Consider the following 5,387-nt stretch of genomic DNA (forward strand, 5'->3'; position numbering starts at 1 on the left):
ATAACATTTACTCCTAACCATTTCAGACAAAATAAATGGTATATAACGACATGATACATTCAGTTTAGCCCACAGTTTCCTCGTGGTTAACATGTCAAACACACGATAATTAAACCATCAAATCTCACATTTTCATATATGTTCAGGAGAAATAACGAGCTTTACAACCACTGTATAGTTTTAGCTCACAACAGAAATTAATTTATAAATAGTCTATACCCGGAACAGGGGAAAATAGACATAAATAAAATGAGACGACACGAACTCCTTGTTGTCTGTGCGCCAGCTGTTATTGACTGTGACGCAAAACACAGAGCGTGTCAGCTACTGCCTGCAGCCTTTGGCTTCCCCCTAGTGGACATTTCCTCAATTACACTTCATTTTATTTCCTCAATTACACTTCATTTTTCTCTAGTATAAATCATATTGATTTTAACCACACTACACTATAATGTGATACTTTGTGGTAAATCATGTTAGAAACATGGTAAAAAATACTAGAACGTGGTATATCATGGAATCACAACATTGTTAATTGTTAATTGTGCTAGCATGTGCCCATGTGCCACTGCAAACACCACTCACATTTTCTTCAGGAAATATACATTCGAGTGTATATTATTACAGTAAATACGTAACACGTAACAATGACACTGTACAATAGTGTTACCAAAAAAACTGTACATAAAATACATTTATCAAGTTTTTAGAAATGTACACAGTATTGTGTTTGTTTCATATGGTTTAAAAAAATATATATATTGCAATTACAATTATCATTTTAAATCAGAATAAAAAATAAATAAATGCTCATTATATTTATTTTTTCCAGGTCAGTTTATTTTAAATTAGATCTGGAGAAACTCAATAAACTAAACATGACAGAATCATCTGAGCAGAAAAGAGAAACTAAAAGAGAATCAAAATTGTTCCTCTTGTGGCCGTCAGTCATTAAGGATTGAAACAACATGAATATATGATGAATCTCTCTCTCTCTCTCTCTTCAAATCAATATGTGCTTTATTGTCATGACAATTGTTCCAATGTATTGCCAAAGCATTCCCAATCACACACACACATGTACATATACATACAATATATTTTTTGTATCAATTTTGAATTGATGGATATGTATTTTTTGTAAATGTATGTTGTGTATTTGTTGTTTAGTGGTTGTTTTGAGTCTTTTGTTTTTGTTTTTTCTACCTGTCCAGGGACAACAGATGCAAATTAGCTGTTAGCTAACTCTGGTGCAATTGTTTAAATTGTGCGCTGTCCCTGTCAAATAAACAGTAAAAAAAAATAAAAAAAAAATCATTTTAAGTAGGACAATTAATCGACATTTCAGAATTCTATGAACAATTTAGAATTCAGTGTGTGCGTGTGTGTGTGTGAGAATGTGAGTGCGTCACTGACTTTTTCACATAATAAATGTTGAAGTTGTGTTTTATTTTATGAAGTTTTTTATATAAAACGTCCCTGAGTGTTGCTCAGTCTCCACTTCTCTCTGACATAGATGTGTCTCTCTCTGGCCAGCCAGTTCTGTCTGTATCTCTCTCTCTCTCACACACACACACTCTCTCTTACATCTATTAGGACATTCATTAACAATTCATTGAATTGTCCTTACCCATCACAACTAAGTGCCTAACCCGAACCCTGACCCTAAACCTGATTACAGTTTTGCATTCCTGGAGTGTCAGATGACACATGTAAAAAATGATCGGCCAAAAATTAGACTGATTATTTTTGACACATTTAGTAAATATTACATATTGCAGCCAAAAGTGAAGGATCAAAAATGGACACAAACCTCTTTGTTCATCAGTATCTTCATGTTTCATGGTGCATTCATCGGAACAATAGCAAATGACATCTGGCCCAGTTGTGGCCCACATCTTCCAAATTCTTCTGGCCCACAAACCGCATGGACAGACGGTGATGACTCAACCCGAGTGTGACAGCTAGAAGTCAGCCACAACCGGGCCAGATCTAATTATCATATAATAAAGAAAATACTCAAATAATCAGTCAAAAGTGATTTAATAAATATAAATATTTCATGAATACATTTAAATTTATAAATAGTAATCAAAAACAGGAAACAATACATATTATAAATACATATCATATAAATATAACAAATATAAAATAAAACAGGCGGGGTCCAGAAGGGGAGGACTGCCAGAAACCAGTCCAAAGAAAACATTAGACCAAGGTCTACATACATATTATGAACAAGGTCAAGCAAGTGTCACTCAGAACCAGGAGACTTTAATAAACAAGTGGAGAATCAGATCTATAGTTCAGAAACAGAGCAAGGCAAAAGGCAAAAGGGCAGTCCGTTGAACAGGCGAGTGTCAGAACCAGGAAACAGTCAATGTTTTTGTCTTGCCCGACGGCCTCCATCCCTGCCTGCGGAAAGCTGCAGCATCTCTTTATCCAGTTTTCTACTTCCTGGTCTGTTGCAGTGGAAGTCAAACGGTTTCTTCTGACTGCAGCTATAATGACCAACAGTAAATAAGCACATTATTATTATTTATTATAAAATCTAACATTTATAGGGAATTGTTTTTTAGCTGACACCAAACACAAATAAAACACAGTAGTTCATTTCAGAAAGCCACACCATTAATTACAGTTTTCAGAGAGGTGTCTTTGAATGCCGCTTTTCCACTGATTCCCCTCCAGGTCATTTGCCGGGTCATGTCGTTTGATAGAAGGAAGCTCAGAACCCGCCATACACTTTCCTTTACTGTTGTGCCTCCCCTCAAGGCTAACGTGTTTATCTGGATAATAATATCCAGTAATAAAGGCTCTTTGAAGTGAAGCGATGCGTTAGTATAAGAAAAATAAAGAGCTTCCAGCAGACAGGCCTTGGAAAATATACAGCCATTCACTGCCATTATAAAGCTTGGAAGAGCCAGGACATTTTTTTTATATAACTGATTGTATTTGTCTGAAAGAATAATGTCATATACACTTAGGATGACTTGAGGGTGAGTAAATCATTAGCTAATTTACATTCATTTCAGTTCCTTCAGCAGTAGGAGGAACTTATTCGTAACCATCAATCTCATTGGTTAGTGCTAACTATGACCATCCACATTTTGACTTCAGCAAATCAGTTAGAGTGAGGACAGTTACCGCTTCTTCACCAAGCCAAACCTTTCTTGTTGCTTAACCATTCCATGTCGAACCGGCCCAGCCAGTACAGATATGATTTTAACACGTGGTTGACTACCTTCTGTACCATGTACAATGAACAAAAGATGAAAACACTGACACTGTTAATTGAGGAGTTAAATTGTTCTATTGAAATATGAAATCTCACCACAGCTGTCTTGTAGTCTTCCTGCTGCAGCTGCCCCTCAATGACTTGACAGTGGAAAACAGTCTGTGTTTAATGTTGGGCTGTCTTCTGTAGTTGATCATTTTTTGAGGTCGTAGACCAATTTAACCAATGTTCCCATCTGTTCTTTAATCATTTCTTGGTTTGCAAGAATTTTGCGTATCCAAGCTATAAAAAAGAAAAAGCCATGAAAAAAAAAGCATTTACTGTGCTAATATATACTGTGGATATATGGGTAAACCTGTAAGATTTGAATGCAGTGTTAGTGAACTGACACAGTATTACTTACAACGTAAGACCTCTGCCTCTCCATGTCTAAAGTGTGGGGTCGATTCCTTGCTGTCAAGGCTAATTAGTGGGAAAGGCCAAAGTTTAGCAGTAGATTTTAGCACATGTTATATGGGTAAAATATGGGTATGGGTTAAATGGGAAGAAAAGGGTTTTATCGTAAATTTACGGGTTACTGATGTCTGTTTCAATGGTGTTGATGTCCTCCTTTGGTTGCTGTGGATTTGTTTTTGGCCCCTGATGGCATCAAAACAAGCCATAAATAATGTCACCCCTGAATTTGGCCAACATTAGATATTAACACAAAACACAAAGATATAAGCTGTGTCTGAAATCGCTCCCTATCCACTATATAGTGCACTATTTAGGGTGTCGGCCATTTTGTAGTGGTGTCCGAATTCTGAGTGAACGACATCATTCCCTACATTTGTTCACTACTTTTACCCACAATCCTCTCTGAACTAGAGCGTACATCCGATGTACACTTGCTGAAGCACAATTTCCCACAATCCAATGCACTCAAACGCCATACACTATTATATAGGGATTAGTGAATGAGTGAACGGTTTCAGACACAGCTATAAACATTCTAAGTAAAAAAAAAAAAAAAAAAAAAAAAAAAAAAACATTATAATCCAGTCATTTTAAGCCAAAATGGGGGTCAACCTAGGACAAATTGCAACAGAAGCAAACTCAACTAATTGTGTATCCTCAATTCATACTTTGCACGTGACGTCACAAGTACTGGCTGGCGGGCAAGAACGTCGTTCTCCAGCAACGAAACCCAGTAAACTAACAGTTAATCAAGGATCTTGCCAGGACGTCGCCAGTTTTACTATACAAAAGTTGGTGTTTTGAGGTATAAACGACAGGCCAGATAGTTGTGCGATTGGATGCACTATCCACAGATGAGATAAGCAACCTTCACAGTATACAATGGGTGTATGATCATGTAATTAATCCTGTCTTTAAGTTACCCTGTAGTTTCGTCAATCAACACCACCAGCTGGTTCGGCGAGTCAGCTGTTTGTGTTACGAGTCTAAGCTGGGCTAACTGTACGTTCACACCACCGCCGGCGAGAGCGGCAAAATTCATTGAAAATGAATGACTTCCGGGCACTTTGACGCTCTCGCCGGAGGCGGTGTGAACGCACAGTAACAGCTGTCGTCTTTTGCTAACAACAACAAGTGTGTGATAGGTTGTTTTGAGGTTTGTGATATCTATGTTTTTCAATGAGAACCAGAGATGACCCAACAGTAGAGCTAGATAATTTACGGAGGAATTATTACTGCTCGATTATCTTAAAAAACCTTGCCTGCTTTACACAATTTAGCTACCTTGGAGTTAATCCTAGTCCATAGTTATGCAGCTAGCTCGCTAACAGACTTGATAGCTACTAGAAAGACCAGAAACTACAGGACTCTACGTTGAAAATACCCGTTTGTTGCCCACCAGGTATCCATGGTAGTCACATGACTGCAAAGTATGAATATGTCCTGAGTAAAGAAAAAAAAAAAAAGCCCTGAAGAATCCCATTGGGGATTATACATAAAGGAAGTAGTACTTTAAACCAGCCTTTATTAATGTAAGGGTGGAATTCCTGCAGTGGTTCAAGCTGCAAGAACTGCCGAATGACTAAAGAAACGTTATTGGCAAGATGGTAGAAAACTGCACATTTCTTGTCTTTAACCACCCACTGCCACTTATACCAACGACGGAAATAAGTGCAGTTACAATAGCTTAATA

General features: G+C 37.3%; 1 long non-coding RNA gene across 1 annotated transcript; it reads right to left on the minus strand.

Annotated features, from left to right (window-relative positions):
- Positions 1-2,431: 2,431 nt before the first annotated feature.
- Positions 2,432-3,516, minus strand: LOC311296703. Its single transcript, XR_014628686.1, has 3 exons — positions 3,335-3,516; positions 2,630-2,789; positions 2,432-2,501 (listed from the first exon to the last, which is right to left on the minus strand). It is a non-coding gene; the product is annotated as an uncharacterized lncRNA (long non-coding RNA).
- Between the last annotated feature and the right edge of the window lie 1,871 nt (positions 3,517-5,387).

The sequence above is a fragment of the Rutilus rutilus genome, assembly GCF_951802725.1.
Source record: "Rutilus rutilus genome assembly, chromosome: 1".
NCBI lineage: Eukaryota > Metazoa > Chordata > Actinopteri > Cypriniformes > Leuciscidae > Rutilus > Rutilus rutilus.